Genomic DNA, 18,419 nt, shown 5'->3' on the forward strand with positions numbered 1-18,419 from the left:
GTCTGGCGTAGCAGAAATCTAGGTCTGGATATAGGCAGGAGAATAGTCAGGTGTGGCAGAGGTCTGAGTCTGAAAATAGGCAGTAGAGTAGTCAGGCATAGCAGAGGTCCAGGTCTGGAGATAGGCAGTAGAGTAGTCAGGCATAGCGGAAGGCTGGGTCTGGAGATAGACAGTAGAGTAGTCAGGCGTAGCAGAAGTCCGGGTTTGGAGACAGGCTGGAAACAGGCTGAAGCATAGTCAAACAAAGCAAAGTCGATATCCGTAGAATCAATCCAACACATAGACAGGGCAGGAACGATGAAGACAGGACCTAGGAACAATGAAGGTCAGGAACATGGAGGATTCTCTATCAGCAATGAGTACGAGGAGTACAAGGAAACCTGTTGCTAAGGCAATGCCATGGAGTGAGGCCTGAGCTTAAATACACTGTAGAATCTGATGTCATCATCTGGGGCCGCAGCCAAGTTCCCACCGCGAGCCCTTCAAAAGGATTAGTGATGCGCATGCGTGCACCTAGGGTGGGGCATGGAGCTGATGGCTGCGTCTCTCTGCGGACCACGAGGAAAGGCCCAACTAGCACTGGTATCTTGACTGGCAACATTGGGGACCATGGCAGAGCCAGAGGCACTGGGGGCAGCCTGAAGTCGGAGCTGGCGGCCCACCACCACTAGCAAGGAGGAACCAGGAGCTAGAGACCATGTAAGAAGGTGAGGTGGCCGCGCCGTGGGTCTGCCACGGATAGCACGCATAATAGATAATGTGATACAGAAGTTTAAATAAGAACATAAGAAATTGCCATGCTGGGTCAGACCAAGGGTCCATCAAGCCCAGCATCCTGTTTCCAACAGAGGCCAAACCAGACCACAAGAACCTGGCAATTACCCAAACACTAAGAAGATCCCATGCTACTGATGCAATTAATAGCAGTGGCTATTCCCTAAGTAAACTTGATTAATACCCGTTAATGGACTTCTCCTCCAAGAACTTATCCAAACCTTTTTTGAACCCAGCTACACTAACTGCACTAACCACATCCTCTGACAACAAATTCCAGAGCTGTATTGTGTGATGAGTAAAAAAGAATTTTCTCCGATTAGTCTTAAAGTGCTACTTGTTAACTTCATGGAATGCCCCCTAGTCATTCTATTATTCGAAAGTGTAAATAATCAAGACACATCTACTCGTTCAAGACCTCTCATGATCTTAAAGACCTCTATCATATCCCCCCCTCAGAATTTAGAAAAAGCAAACATTTTTGATGGAAAGGAAGCTGAATAACTAGAGAGTATAATATGAAGCTCTGGCAAAAGTGGTGGAGGTGTGGGTAGATGCAGGAACAATTGTAAGGAAGTAGTTTATCTTGTAAAGGATTATCTTATGCTTGGAATCCCCTCCCGGAGGAAGTGATGAAGACAAGAACAGTGATGGAAATCAAATTAGTGTGGTATAAACACAAATAAACCCTAGTGGTAACAGGATGTAACTGAAGCACTGAGGTAACCTGTGGTAACTTTTCTGTGAGGGGGTAATCTGCATAGAGTGGCAGTTACAACGTTAAACAGAATACATGGTGGGATCCTGAAAGGATCAGCAGTTATAACCCAAAACATCTTAATGGGCAGTCTAAATAAATCATTTAGGTCTTTATCTGCCATCATTTACTGCTAGTCAAGAGCAGAAGATGTTAGATTCCCTAACAATCTTCAAGATTGCTCAGTAGAGTTTTATTGTCCACTGTATATCAGAAGCAATATAGACATCTACAAGGGAAAAGTTAGAACCATAACTAACATAGGGAAGAAGCAACATGATAAATATAAGAACTGTGGCCAAATCAAGGGAGGAGCTCAGTAAGGAATGTTATAACCATGGTTAATCAAAATCACAAAAAGAGCCAAAACTTTCCCACGTTATTCAATTTGTCACAAGAAAAGGGAAAAGCAATGTAAATTCACAACTGTATGCCAACCAATTGCGTTTTTATATATTATTTGTTTTTTATTTATTATTTAAATCAAGAGAACTATAATATAGTTTATCAGATACCGCATCAGCAAACCTTTCGTCGTTTCTCTGTATGTATTTTAAGAGACCGCACGGTCTATTCAATCATTTGCTGTCTGTTTTCAAAAATAGACTTGCCTCCATGTAACCATATTTTGAACTCAAAAAACACTTAAAGAATATTTTATCAAAATCCACAAGGGTCATACATGAAAATATCCAAAAAGACTTTTATATTCTTTGTATTCTCAATAGGCTCGATACTGGCCGACATTTCGCGGTGTACACTTCATCAGGAGCCTTGTTAATATCGTTGAATATTCATTTACACCTTATGGATCTTTAATATATGTTTCAACAGGGGACGGCATGTCTCCCGCTTCTTTTCAGAATCGGAAAATCTGATACCTGGAATTGACCTCTGTTGCATCTGACCATGCTTGGACTGATACCTAGAGCTGACCCTTGCTTTGGCTGACCACCCTTGGACAGATACCCTGGCTTTGACACTTGCGCTCCATTCGGACACTCTCTTTGCACCTCCTGCGACCACCAGGTCCACCTGCCTTGAAGCTACCTGCGGCCTTCCTCGAGCTAGACCACTAGGTGCTGCCTACCCTGCCCGGAGGACCTTCAGTTCCTGTCTCGTACCCGTGGTCTCCGGTATTCTCTGTTCCGGTCTAGCTCGTTTGTTCACCGTCAACCGTGCATCCCTACTCTTGGTGGGCACACACGTCTCCTCAACTTCTCCGGGTGACCCCCAAAGGCCCACCTAAGCCCAGGCAGCTCAGGAATCCAAGGGCTCAACCTGCAGAGCCCTGGGCCATTATTGGTGAAGCTCCAGCTTGCCTCTGTCTCCTCATGTGCTCCGCCTCCTGGCGGCAGGCGCCCTCTGGGATCCCTCAGAGGGCCGTACCAATCCTGCGCCAGGCCAAGGGTCCACCTCCAGCGCATCAGGTTGCCAAGGCCATGGATTCAGCGGAGTCCCCCACATTGCAGGCTATTCTGGGCCTGGCTATATGTGTCTGGAAGCAGCAACAGAACTTCGAGGTATTGGCTGCCTTGATGAAAGAACTATGATCACAACTCACAGAGTCCGCTATGGCCAGCCCTGGGACTCTTGCTAATGCTTTCTCTGGTTCATCGCCCTCACAGGCAGCTCTGGCCCTCCCAGCTCCACCCCGATTTAATGTGGACCCTTGTCTCTGCTGAGGCTTCATTAAAAAGTGTTTCATGCAATTTGCACTACAACCTTCTCTGTTTCCAGATGAAGTGACAAAGATCACTTTTATTCTCTCGCGTTTGGAGGGGAAGGCCCTGACATGGGCCTCCCCACTCTGGGAGAGTTCTGATTCCCTATTACAGCAGCTGTATCACTTCATTTCTACATTCTGACACACCTTCGATGACCCAGGCCAACAGGCGGTCGCCAGACACCATCTCCTCCACCTCCGCCAGGGGTTCCATTCCCTCACAGAGTACACCATGGAATTCCAAACCCTGGCAATGGAATTGGGATGGCAGGAGGACTGCCTGCGGGCACTTTATCTTGATGGTCTTTCCCCCGCTCTGAAAGATGAACTAGCAGCCCAAGAGGTTCCTGCGTCATTGGAGGATCTCATCTCCTTGGTAGGGCAGATTGACCACCGCCTCCAGGAATGGCATCGGGAAGTAAAAGCCATTCAACGAGTGGCACCAGAACCACCCGGTCCACTAGCCCTAGATCAGTGGTTTCACCACCTAAATAAGAACCGATGCAGATTAACCGCAGTCGTCTTACTCCAGAGAAACGCCTCCAAAGGCAAAAATCTGGCCTTTATTTATACTGGGGGGGTTCAGGCCACCTTATCCAGACCTGTCCAGTGCACCTGGGAAACTCCAAAGCCTAAGCCCGGCAGGGTCCCGAGCTTGGGCACTATAGTTACAGGCCCTCAACTGTTGCTTCCCGTCTCCCTAGGCAGGGAGGCACATTCGTTCTCCACCACCACCCTCGTGGATACGGGGGCTGGTGGGAATTTCATTCTTGAAGACTTGATCACATTACTCCGTATTCCTACTCAACCCCTGGAAGTTCCTTTACGAATAGCCTCCATTCATGGAGAACCATTACCTGATCGTATTACCCATTGTACTCTAGCCATCCGGATGACTATAGGGACTCTCCATGATGAAGAGATTCCTCTCTTGGTCCTGAAAAGGTCAGTACACCCTATTATCCTCGGTCTACCCTGGCTACAATTACACTCCCCACACTGAGTAGCTCCAGCTCACCAAATGGGGTTCTCAGTGCCAGACCCATTGCTTACGACGGGTGTTACCGTCAGTACCTGTGTTAACTTCCATAACCCTTACTGGATTACTGTCGCCCTATGCTGACTACCAGGATGTCTTCTCAAAACAACAAGCCGACATCTTTCCACCTCTCCAGAAGTTTAACTGCCCAATCGATTTGTTACCTGGTACCACACCTCCCAAAGGAAGAACATACTCACTCTTGCTTCCTGAGACTCAGGCCATGTCGGCCTACAACAAGGAAAACCTGGCCAAAGGATTCATCAGGCCTTCCATGTCCCCTGCAGGTGCAGGATTCTTTTTTGTAAAAAAAGAAATACGATACCTTAAGGCCGTGTATTGACTACCGCAGTCTGAACGCTGTCACCCGCAAAGACCGGTACCCACTCCCGCTCATTAGTGAGCTATTTGACCAGCTCCAGGTGGCCCGGATTCTTACCAAGTTGGACCTGCGTGGGGCCTATAATTTGGTCCGCATTCAGCCAGAAGACATTTGGAAGACGGTTTTCAATAGCGAGATTGACACTATGAATACGATTATATAGCCCTTTGGGCTATATAATGCCCCGGCCATCTTCCAGAGAATGATGAATGAGATCTATTCCAATAGTTACTTATATTAAGAATCTCTCGCCAGTTGTGCTGTTTTTTTTCTATGCTTTCTCTGCATGCACCCCGCCCTTACCATGTTGTACCCTTGTTAAATATATTTTCTAAGGATTTTGTTATGATGTAAACCGATGTGATGTTCACACTAACACCTGTATAGAAAAGGCTTTAAATAAATTAAATAAATATTACAAGACCTCCTATACTCCTATATTGTAGTCTATTTGGATGACATCTTGATCTTCTCTAAAGACATCCATCGCTCTCATGTCCAGACCATCCTCCAGAAGCTTAGGGATCACCTATATACCAAACTTGAGAAATACCTCTTTGAACAGTCCAGTCTCCCATTTCTGGGCTACATCATCTCCAGCCAAGGATTTACCATGGACAAACCTCGCCATTGACTTCATTGTGGAATTACCCCCTTCCAAGGGGAACACTGTGATTTGGGTCATCATAGACTGTTTCTCCAAGATGGCCCATTTCGTAACTCTGCCTAACCTGCCTTCAGCTCCCGAACTGGGTCGTCTCTTCCTAAACCACGTTTTCCGCCTTCATGGGCTCCCAAAGGAGATCATGTTGGACCAAGGCCCACAATTCACTGCAAAGTATTGGAGGTCACTTTGTCGCAAATTCAACATTACTTTAAATCTAACCTCTGCCCTTCATCCTCAGGTGAACGGCCGGTCTGAACGGACAAACCAGTCCCTAAAGACCTTCCTTCATTCCTACGTGAATGACCAGCAGGACAATTGGGCCGATCTCCTTCCCTGGGCAGAATTTACCCATAATACTCATATTGCAGCCACCACAGGAAGCTCCCTGTTCCACGTTGTTTATGGCCGGCAGCCCCACCTAGAGATGTGAATCAGAACCGAAATCGTTCGGATTCCGGTTCCGATTCACATGTGGGGTTTTTTTTCATCGGGCCCGATCGCGGTTTTGTTTATCGGCTGCGCCCGAGCCGATAAACAAAAAACCCACCCAACCCTTTAAAACTAATCCCTTTGCTTCCACCACCCTCCCGACCCCCCCAAAAACATTTTACAGGTACCTGGTGGTCCAGTGGGGGTCCCGGGAGCGATCTCCCACTCTCGGGCCATCAGCTGCCACTAATCAAAATGGCACCGATGGCCTTTGCCCTTACCATGCGACAGGGTATCCGTGCCATTGGCCGGCCTCTGTCACATGGAGGGAGCACTGGATGGCCGGTGCCATCTTTAAAAATGGCGCGGGCCATCCAGTGCTCCTACCATGTGACAGGGGCCGGCCAATGGAACGGATACCCTGTCACATGGTAAGGGCAAAGGGCCATCGGCGCCATTTTGATTAGTGGCAGCCGACGGCCCGGGAGCGGGAGATCGCTCCCGGGACCCCCACTGGACCACCAGGTACCTGTAAAATGTTTTTTTTGGGGGGTCGGGAGGGTGGGGGAAGCAAAGGGATTAGTTTTAAAGGGTCGGGGTGGGTTTAGGGGTTATTTTTGTGTGCCGTTTTTCCTGCCCTCCCCCAAAATGATAAGAGAACCTCCACAATCAATATTGTGGGGTTTTCCTATCGTTTCGGGGGAGCCCCTGATTTCTGACGATTTTGAAAATATCGATGATATTTTCAATCGTCCGAAGCCCGATTCACATCCCTAGCCCCATCTGCCACTTCCAGTTCCCTTGAACGTACCATCTCCTGCAGCCCAAGCTACAGTCCAGTCCATTCAGAAACTCTGGGAGCAAGTCACCCAGAAACTGGGTAAGGCCGCCAAATGAGCAAGAAAAATTGCAGATGCTCATTGCCGCACTGCCCCCATGTTCCTTCCAGGCCAGAAAGTATGGCTCAGCACCAAGCACATTCGCCTCCGTCTGCCGTCACTCAGACTTGGACCGAAATATGTGGGCCTGTTCCCCATTCTACGGTGAGTTGGAGCAGTAACCTATCAGCTAAAGCTGCCTGCAAGCCTCAGGATTCACAATATATTCCATGTATCTCTGCTTAAGCCCTGAACCAAGACACTCATCATAAAATCATAGCCACCAGGAACAGGAAGGAGGATTCTGATTTCCTGTCATATGAAAGTGAAAGCATCTCAACCAAGACACTCATCACAAAATCATAGCCACCAGAAACAAGCAGGAGGATTCTTATTTCCTGTCACACCACGGTGAAAGCATCTCAACCAAGACACACATCATAAAATCATAGCCACCAGGAATAGGAATGAGGATTTTGCTATCTTGCGAGTCAAGGTTAATTTTCTTTAATTAGGAGTTCTTACTTTTCAAAGTGTCATTGCAACATTAGAGGAGTTTTATTACATGGCTGAATTGTTACAGTCTATAGAGCTGATTTATCAATGTGTTCCCTACAGGCAAGGAAGAAGAGAAAATGTTTGATGAATCTGCCCGAACTGTGAACTACAGCATCACAACCAGGAATACTGGATTTGCTGATGCTGCGAGAGAGAGCAGAAAGTTTATGAAATTGCAGAGCAGTTATCTTTAATAAGGTTTATGAGTGCAGCTATGACTGTTGCACTGAGGGAAGCTGTTAATTAGTTCTGAATGTCATTTGCTTCTTAATGCTGATCCAAAGAAATGAATACAATTATCAATCCATCTGATAATCTGCACACCAGGGTTTCTCATCATAGCTCTCTGCAGTTACTGTCTCTATCAATAATCTTCAAGCCAGGGTGACTTATCATAGCATTCTGCACTCCTCTCTCTACAGAAAATCTACAAGCAGGGGTGTCTCATCATCACACTGAACAATTCTGTCTCTTTATATTCTACAGGGAGGGTGGTCTCATCATTGCACTCTGCGGTCCTCACTTTATATATAATCTTCAAGCCAGGGTGTCTCATCATAGCATTCTTCACTTAAGTACTGTCTCTATTGATTATTGATTGATTCCTATCTTTCCTATTGGTTCAAATGTATCCCCTCCACTCTCCCCTGTTTTTTTGTAATTTTCCGCTCTTTGGTTCAATGTAAACCGATATGATGTCTTTACTAATATCGGTATAGAGGACTTCTTAAATAAATAAATAAATTAGCTGCAGACTGAGGTGTCTCATCATAACACTCTCCAGTCTTGTCTCTATTGATAATCTTCTGACTGGAACATCTCATGATAGCACTCTGCAGTCCTCTCTCTATAGATAACCTACAGGCAGGGATGTCTCATCACCACACACTGCAGTCCTCTCTCTCTATAGATAAACTACAGGCAGGGATATCTCATCATCACACGCTGCAGTCCTCTCTCTATAGTTAACCTACCGGCAGGGGTGTCTCATCATCACACGCTGCAGTCCTCTCTCTATAGTTAACCTACCGGCAGGGGTGTCTCATCATCACATGCTGCAGTCCTCTCTCTTTATAGATAAACTACAGGCAGGGGTGTCTCATCATCACACGCTGCAGTTCTCTCTCTCTATAGATAAGCTACAGGCAGGGATATCTCATCATCACACGCTGCAGTCCTCTCTCTATAGATAATATACAGGCAGGGATATCTCATCATCACATGCTGCAGTCCTCTCTCTCTATATTTATTTATTTATTTATTTAGCATTTTTATATACCGATTTTCCAGTAACAGAATTACTAATCAAGTCGGTTTACATTCAAAGCAATAACCATGACAAGGAGTTGTCTTACAAGAAACAGGATGATTCGAACTTGGATACAAATAACTGGGAATAACAACATAGAATAAAATAGTTAAGGAGCATAATGTAGGCTGTAGTTAAGACAGATGTTAAGAGTAGGACAAGGTTTATAAGATTTGACTGCATAGAGATAAATAGATAGCACGTTCTCTTGGGGGGGTTACCAATGAAAGGATTCATTGGTTGGAGTTCTAATAAGCTACTGAAGTTATGAGAGAGCTTGGTTGAACAACCAGGTCTTTAGTCTTTTTTTAAATGTAGTTGGGCATTGTACTAGTCTGAGGTCTGATGGAAGAGAGTTCCAAAGTTTAGGACCGGCAGTGGAGAAAGCTCTTTTACTTAATGCTGTCTTGATCGGTGGCGCCTGTAGATTATCTCTATAAGCTTGTCTCACCGGTCTGGCTGAAGTGTGAGGTTGAAATGGGATCATGAGTTTGAGTGGGGTGATGTTATTTATTGCTTTGTGGATTGATGAGAGGGCTTTGAAAAGAATTCTGAATTTGATGGGTAGCCAATGTAGGTTCTTTAAGATGGGTGTTATATGGTCTCTTTTGTTTGTTTTGGTTAGAATCCTTGCTGTAGCGTTTTGCAACATCTGTAAAGGTTTTGTGGAGTTAGAGGGGAGGCCGAGTAGCAGTGAATTGCAATAGTCAATTTTAGTGAGAATGATTGCTTGTAAAACTGATCAGAAATCTTGAAAGTGAAGGAGGGGTCTCAATCTTTTTAAGACTTTTAGTTTGTAAAATCCATCCTTTACGGTGTTGTTGATGAAGGATCTGTAGTTCATTTGGTTATCTAGGATGACTCCCAAGTTTCTGACTTGGGGGGATAGGATTAGTTGGGAGGCGAGGTTTGTAATGGGTAGTGGGTGGTTTCCATCTTGGGTAATGAGTAGATACTCTGTCTTGTTTTGATTGAGAATCAAATTGAGACTTGTCAGAAGGTTGTTCATGGCTTGTAGGCAGGAGTTCCAGAAGACCAATGTTTTGTGAAGGGATTCCGTAATTGGAATCAGAATCTGAACGTCATCAGCGTATAAATAATGGATTAGATTCAGCTTGAGGAGGAGCTGGCAGAGTGGGAGCAAGTATATGTTGAATAAAGTTGGCGATAGTGAAGAGCCTTGTGGGACTCCCAGACCGCAGTTGACTGGTTGAGATTCCTCCCTGTTGACCTTGACCTTAAAATGCCTGTTCTGAAGGAAAGATTTGAACCAGTTGAGGGCAACGCCTTTGATGCCAATGTCTGACAGACGATCAACCATTATATTATGATTTACCGTGTCAAATGCTGCTGTTAGGTCTAGGAGGATGAGTAGACAAGGTTGTTTTTTTTTCTAGGTTCAGTAGAATAGAGTCCGTTAATGAGATAAGAAGAGCTTCTGTGTTTCGGGATTGGCAGAAATCGAACTGCGAAGATAAACTACAGGCAGGGATATCTCATCATCACACTCTGCAGTCCAGGGATATCTCATCATCACACACTGCAGTCCTCTCTCTATAGATAAGCTACAGGCAGGGATATCTCATTATCACACTCTGCAGTCCTATCTCTATAGATAAGCTACAGGCAGGGACATCTCATCATCACACGCTGCAGTCCTCTCTCTATAGATAAGCTACAGGCAGGGATATCTCATTATCACACTCTGCAGTCCTCTCTCTATAGATAATATACAGGCAGTGATATCTCATCATCACACGCTGCAGTCCTCTCTCTATAGATAAACTACAGGCAGGGGTGTCTCATCATCACACGCTGCAGTCCTCTCTCTCTATAGATAAACTACAGGTAGTGATATCTCATCATCACACGCTGCAGTCCTCTCTCTCAATAGATAACCTACAGGCAGGGATATTTCATCATCACACGCTGCAGTCCTCTCTCTCTATAGATAAGCTACAGGCAGAGATATCTCATCATCACACGCTGCAGTCCTCTCTCTATAGATAAACTACAGGCAGGGATATCTCATCATCACACGCTGCAGTCCTCTCTCTATAGATATCATTGAGGCAGGGATATCTCATCATCACACTCTGCAGTCCTCTCTCTATAGATAACATAGAGGCAGGGATATCTCAACATAACACTCTGCAGTCCTCTCTCTATAGATAAACTACAGGCAGGGGTGTCTCATCATCACACGCTGCAGTCCTCTCTCTCTATAGATAAGCTACAGGCAGAGATATCTCATCATCACACTCTGCAGTCCTCTCTCTATAGATAAACTACAGGTAGTGATATCTCATCATCACACTCTGCAGTCCTCTCTCTCTATAGATAACCTACAGGCAGGGATATCTCATCATCACACGCTGCAGTCCTCTCTCTCTATAGATAAGCTACAGGCAGAGATATCTCATCATCACACGCTGCAGTCCTCTCTCTATAGATAAACTACAGGCAGGGATATCTCATCATCACACTCTGCAGTCCTCTCTCTATAGATAAACTACAGGCAGAGATATCTCATCATCACACTCTGCGAGTCTGCAGTCCTCTCTCTATAGATAAACTACAGGCAGAGATATCTCATCATCACACTCTGCAGTCCTCTCTCTCTATAGATAAACTACAGGCAGGGATATCTCATCACCACACGCTGCAGTCCTCTCTCTCAATAGATAACCTACAGGCAGGGATATCTCATCACCACACTCTGCAGTCCTCTCTCTCAATAGATAACCTACAGGCAGGGATATCTCATCATCACACGCTGCAGTCCTCTCTCTCTATAGATAAGCTACAGGCAGGGATATCTCATCACCACACGCTGCAGTCCTCTCTCTCTATAGATAAACTACAGGCAGGGATATCTCATCACCACACGCTGCAGTCCTCTCTCTCAATAGATAACCTACAGGCAGGGATATCTCATCATCACACGCTGCAGTCCTCTCTCTCTATAGATAAGCTACAGGCAGGGATATCTCATCATCACATGCTGTAGTCCTCTCTCTATAGATATCATTGAGGCAGGGATATCTCAACATAACACTCTGCAGTCCTCTCTCTATAGATAAACTACAGGCAGGGGTGTCTCATCATCACATGCTCCCTATTGGTAATGTGCCCACTGGAGGGAGCAGAAAGAACAAAGTAAAGATATTCATACTGCTTTACTCACCTGATTTAGCAACAAGTATTGGATGTTACAGAACAGGATTCATATGAAAGTAAGAAGTTTAATCGGTAACACAACATCCACATAATTCTCTGAAAGGTTATGATGGTGCAGGCTTGTAACAACCAGACGTCATAGTGCAAACGCAGGCTCTCACGTAGCCGGGTCTGTCTGGCAGGCTGCAGGCTCTGTAATAACTAGAAGTCCTGGTGGAAACGCAGGCTCTCATGTAGCTGGGTCTGTCTGGCAGGCTGCAGGTTCTGTAATAACTAGAAGTCCTGGTGGAAACGCAGGCTCTCACGTAGCCGGGTCTGTCGGGCAGGCTGCAGGCTTGTAACAACCAGACGTCATAGTGCAAACGCAGGCTCTCACGTAGCCGGGTCTGTCTGGCAGGCTGCAGGCTCTGTAATAACTAGAAGTCCTGGTGGAAACGCAGGCGCTCACGTAGCCGGGTCTGTCTGGCAGGCTGCAGGCTCTGTAATAACTAGAAGTCCTGGTGGAAACGCAGGCGCTCACGTAGCCGGGTCTGTCTGGCAGGGTGCAGGCTCTGTAATAACTAGAAGTCCTGGTGGAAACGCAGGCTCTCACGTAGCTGGGTCTATCTGGCAGGCTGCAGGTTCTGTAATAACTAGAAGTCCTGGTGGAAACGCAGGCTCTCACGTAGCCGGTTCTGTCGGGCAGGCTGCAGGCTTGGAACAACCAGACGTCATAGTGCAAACGCAGGCTCTCACGTAGCCGGGTCTGTCTGGCAGGCTGCAGGCTCTGTAATAACTAGAAGTCCTGGTGGAAACGCAGGCGCTCACGTAGCCGGGTCTGTCTGGCAGGCTGCAGGCTCTGTAATAACTAGAAGTCCTGGTGGAAACGCAGGCGCTCACGTAGCCGGGTCTGTCTGGCAGGGTGCAGGCTCTGTAATAACTAGAAGTCCTGGTGGAAACGCAGGCACTCACGTAGCCGGGTCTGTCTGGCAGGCTGCAGGCTCTTTAATAACTAGAAGTCCTGGTGGAAACGCAGGCTCTCACATAGCTGGGTCTATCTGGCAGGCTGCAGGTTCTGTAATAACTAGAAGTCCTGGTGGAAATGCAGGCTCTCACATAGCCGGGTCTGTCTGGCAGGCTACAGGTTCTATAATAACTAGAAGTCCTGGTGCAAACGCAGGCACTCACATAGCCGGGTCTGTCTGGCAGGCTGCAGGCTCTGTAATAACTAGAAGTCCTGGTGGAAACACAGGCTCTCACATAGCTGGGTCTGTCTGGCAGGCTGCATGCTCTGTAATAACTAGAAGTCCTAGAGGAAACGCAGGCTCTCACGTAGCCAGGTCTGTCTGGCAGGCTGCAGTCTCTGTAATAACTAGAAGTCCTGGTGGAAACACAGGCACTCACGTAGCCGGGTCTGTCTGGCAGGCTGCAGTCTCTGTAATAACTAGAAGTCCTGGTGGAAACGCAGGCACTCACGTAGCCGGGTCTGTCTGGCAGGCTGCAGGTTCTGTAATAACTAGAAGTCCTGATGGAAACGCAGGCGCTCACGTAGCCGGGTCTCTCTGGCAGGCTGCAGGTTTTGTAATAACTAGAAGACCTGGTGGAATCGCAGGCGCTCACGTAGCTGGGTCTGTCTGGCAGGCTGCAGGCTCTGTAATAACTAGAAGTCCTGGTGGAAACGCAGGTGCTCACGTAGCCGGGTCTCTCTGGCAGGCTGCAGGTTTTGTAATAACTAGAAGTCCTGGTGGAAACGCAGGCGCTCATGTAGCTGGGTCTGTCTGGCAGGCTGCAGGCTCTGTAATAACTAGAAGTCCTGGTGGAAATGCAGGTGCTGACGTAGCTGGGTCTCTATGGAAGGCTGTGTTCCAGGTTCAGACCTTGCATACTGTAATTCTGCCCAGGGGTTCTGACGTGGAAGGGGGGTGGGGACTAATATCATTGAGGTTTACACTGGGGGCTACTTGCAGGGCTTATTGCCTGCATGCATCATGACTACTTCGGGGGCTTATCCAATATAAACACACACACTTACTGGGATTATACCTGGGGGTTTGAACTTAGCAGCTTATTCCCTTCACAAACTTTGATTCAGTACATCTCAGTTCCAGGTACTTAGGAAAGTAACTTTATTTGAGCAATAGGAGGATAGAACTAATAAATCAGATCATACAGAAGAAGTAGATAATAACAATTGCTACAAATATATAAAACTCTTACATGTTTCCAAAGGATGAGCATGTGCTATCACATCCAGAAGCTCGCTCATCCTCCCTCTCTAGCTGTTATTTCTCATTTTACACTAAATGCTTGAGAAGAGCAGCGATGTTACCTCTCTCTGAATTGTTATCAAACTGTATGATATCTCATACAACAAATTGTTAAATTAAGAGGAGCAGCCGTTTCTTGACAATAAAGACTGTATATGAACTAAGAACAACAAGGATTTGTTTGCACTTTTATTTTACATATTATAATTGCTGAGTGCAATTATCGCTCCAGAGTGCGATTGGACTTCCCCTTAAGGCTTAAACCAGGGCTACAACCATATTTGCAAGAAAAGCTAAATCCATTAACTCATTGCTCCCTCTGTGCAATTGGTCAGAATACCCTTCTCAAGAATACCTAAGCCCCATCTAACTTCATGACAGCTGGACTTTAAATGACCTAGAGGTCTGGCCAAATTTAAACATTAACTAGGCATTCCTCTGGCCTGCAAGGAGTCTCTACAGCAATTGGTCTCAATATCTTCTGTCATCTGTTGTGATCTCCATGTTGGTTGTTGTATGTGGTTGGCCTCTCTGACATCTGGAGGAACCCACGCTCATCAGAATATATAGGCCGTCTTTCATTGATTATCCAGTATCAGGCCTACTGCGCTAAGTATAGCCTGCGACCACAGGTGCAATTATTTGTGTGCCTTTCTTACCCACAATAAAGCATTGTCTCAGATTTTTGGTCAACGGCATCTCTCACTGGCAGTATACAGCCTGCTAATCTCTTTATGTTTTAGGTATCTGAAGCAGTTAAACTCAGGTATAGCATATGCTCCCCCACCCACCATGGTGCAAAGCAAAAACAAAACCCCTGTTTCAAAAATCTTTTCTATTTCTTTCTACCAAAAGAAAAACTTACTATCAGGATGTCAGATTGACATGCAGATAGCATATACTGTTGAACCATTAACTCAGAGAACTGCAACTATGGAGCAATAAAACTGCATCAAATCCAACTGTATCTTTAACGTGAGAATCAAAATAGTAGCATTTGCAAGTAACAACATTTCTAGGTATTAGCTAAGTGTATCATAAAAATATTTAATCATGATAATCAGTTATTACATTTCAAAGTGATTCAGATATTCATATTGCTTAAAAACAGTGTCTAAGTATTGCCACCCCCATGGACTAAGGAAATTCTTAGCACTTCAGTCCATAAATTGAAGGATTGAAGATTTCTTCTGTGGCAAAGGGTGGGGTAATTTCAAATGTTGTGTACAAGTCTTGCAGCACACCACTCTGAAAGCTGTCTCAGAGTACAGCCTCTGCACTCTCATTACTAATTCAGATGCTTGTGTTTATGGATTAATTCCTGATATGAGGTGAATAAAACTGAAATTAAATAAATAAGAAACTCTAGAAAAAACATCAATAATGTCTTGTATGTAATAATCCCTACATAAACTATTCATATGGATATCCAATATTGATTTATCATAGTTCAAAGAAACAGCTACATAATGTACAATTCCTTCTTTGTTTCCCCACTTTTCTATAATATAACACACAATATTCAGACAAAAGCAACCTAGGTGCTCATTCATTCATTCATTTATTCATTCAAACTGTACATATAAGATCATGACACATAATGCAAACCCCAAAAGGTGGAAAGAGGAAAAGAGGAAAGGGGGGGGGGGGGGGGGAATTCACAAGTACTTGTAAAAAAAACAAAACCCAGAAGCAAAGAGAACACCCCCACAGTACCTTCTTGCCTTCAGGTTCATGGATTGTAACTGAATTTAAACAAAAGTTAATATTGGAAAAGAAAGAAAAAAATTAAATTATCATCCCTTAGCATATTATATCCTAGAACACATTATTTAAAATATTTTGCCAATAAAACATCAGCAAAATGTCTGTTTCTCTTAAATTACATCAGAAGCTACTATTTATTCATTTTAATTTTCTATACTCAGTAAAACTTGATGTCTTTATCTGTACACAATGTAACATATATAACATATTGTGACACATGTAGATAAAGGTGAATCGGTAGATGTAGTGTATTTGGATTTTCAGAAGGCATTTGACAAAGTTCCTCATGAGAGGCTTCTAGGAAAAGTAAAAAGTAATGGGATAGGAGGCGATGTCCTTTCGTGGATTACAAACTGGTTAAATATAGAAATATAGAAACACAGAAATGATGGCAGAAAAAGACCAAATGGCCCATGCAGTCTACCCAGTGTTAGGATTTGAGGGTATATGGGCCCTTTGGCCAATGTGAGAGATGGTACCGCCCAAGGGATGGAGACCCACTGAGCCTCACCATCAGGAAGCGGCAGAACTGCTTAGATTGGAGGCAATCCAATCCTTGCTAACTCAGCTTGTTAGCAAACGAAGGGCAGGCTAAATACCAGGATGTGATGACTTCACTCGGAGGGGACACCCCTGAGGTTCCCTCCATGACGGGATAAAGGACGTGGGTGGCATGAGCGTGTTCACCCTAGGAGGCCCTCAGGAAAATCATGGTGAACACCGTCGCCATTGCCATTCCGGGGACGCCGGAGAGAGCAGCATGAAGACGCGGCAACAGCCATCTTTCCAAGGCTTGAGGAGAGAGAAGGAAGAAAAATGAGGCACAGAGGTCGAAGCCGTTTGAGACCGACAGACACAACAGTACCCCCCTTCAAAGGGCCCTCTCCAGACCTCCTACCTGGTGTTCGTTTTTGAGGATGCGATCGATGAAATTGACGAAGCATCTCTTTGTCCATGATATTAGCCAAAGGTTCCCAAGAGTTTTCTTCTGGTTCGTGTCCCTCCCATGACAGGCGGTATTCCCAAACTCTGCCTCACTTTCTTACATCAAGGATGGCATCAACCTTATACACAATGTCTTCTTCTGCATCAACTGGGGTAGGTTCAGGTGTCTTGGTGGAAAACTCACTAAGAACAAGCGGTAATTCTTCACTAACCTGTGTACTCGCTCCTCGGGGGCCCTTCTGCTCTATTTCAGGTACCTATCTTGGGATACTGGGTACTTGCTCCTTGAGGGCCTGTTCTCCCTAATCTGGTGCCTACCACTGAACAACTTCTGCCTGCCAGGACCTTCAACAATACAGCTTCTGCTTCAGTGAGTACTAACCCTTTCAGTCTGTCTCATCCTCAGCTTCAGCGCTCTGTATCTCCGTCCAGAACCTGTCCCTGCTATGCCGTCCTGCCTATCCTACTCGAGTGTGAGATTGCTGAGGACCCCTGGACTACTTCACAGGGTTACCTTCAATGCTGCCCACTCCCCGGGCAGTACCATTGAGCTGTACAATAAATTCAACTTCTCTGTGTTTGCATGTATAGAGTCTAGCCTAGTACTGCGGTTCCTCATGGGGCTCCTCCCCGTGGGAGTGGCCATCACTGCAGTACCCAAGAATCCACTCCAACACCTCATAAACATAACAAATATTTCTGCCATTTCTTCATCTCTCTCCATACATTGATCTTTTTCCCCTTTCAATTTCACTATACCACTTTGGACTTTTCTCCTTTCTCTGATATATCTGAAAAATGTTTTGTCACCTCACTTTACCTCTTTGGCAAGACACTTTCTCAGTGGACGGAGGTGGGCAGTGGAGTGCTTCAGGGATCTGTAGTGGGACCGGTGCTTTTCAATATATTTATAAATGATCTGGAAAGGAATACAACGAGTGAGGTAATCAAATTTGCAGATGATACAAAATTATTCAGTGTAGTTAAATCACAAGCAGATTGTGATAAATTGCAGGAGGACCTTGTGAGACTCGAAAATTGGGCATAAAAATGGAAGATGAAATTTAATGTGGATAAGTGCAAGGTGATGCATATAGGGAAAAATAACCCATGCTATAGTTACACAATGTTAGGTTCCATATTAGGTGCTACCACCCAAGAAAGAGATCTAGGCGTCATAGTGGATACCACATTGAAATCGTCAGCTCAGTGTGCTGCAGCAGTCAAAAAAAGCAAACAGAATGTTGGGAATTATTAGAAAGGGAATGGTGAATAAAACGGAAATGTCATAATGCCTTATTATTGCTCCATGGTGAGACCGCACCTTGAATACTGTGTACAATTCTGGTCGCTGCAGCTCAAAAAATATATAGTTGTAATGGAGAACGTACAGAGAAGGGCAACCAAAATGATAAAGGGGATGGACCAGCTCCACTATGAGGAAAGGCTAAAGAGGTTAGGACTTTTTAGCTTGGAGAAAAGACGGCTGAGGGGGATATGATAGAGGTCTTTAAAATCATGAGAGGTCTAGAACGGGTAAATGTGAATTGGTTATTTACTCTTTTGGATAATAAAAGGACTAGGGGGCACTCAATGAAGTTAGCATGTGGCAAATTTAAAACTAATCGGAGAAAGTTCTTTTTTACTCAATGCACAATTAAACTCTGGAATTTGTTGCCAGAGGATGTGGTTAGTGCAGTTAGTATAGCTGTGTTTAAAAAAGGATTGGATAAGTTCTTGGAGGAGAAGTCCATTACCTGCT

Source organism: Rhinatrema bivittatum, chromosome 1, assembly GCF_901001135.1.
Source record: "Rhinatrema bivittatum chromosome 1, aRhiBiv1.1, whole genome shotgun sequence".
NCBI classification, from domain to species: domain Eukaryota; kingdom Metazoa; phylum Chordata; class Amphibia; order Gymnophiona; family Rhinatrematidae; genus Rhinatrema; species Rhinatrema bivittatum.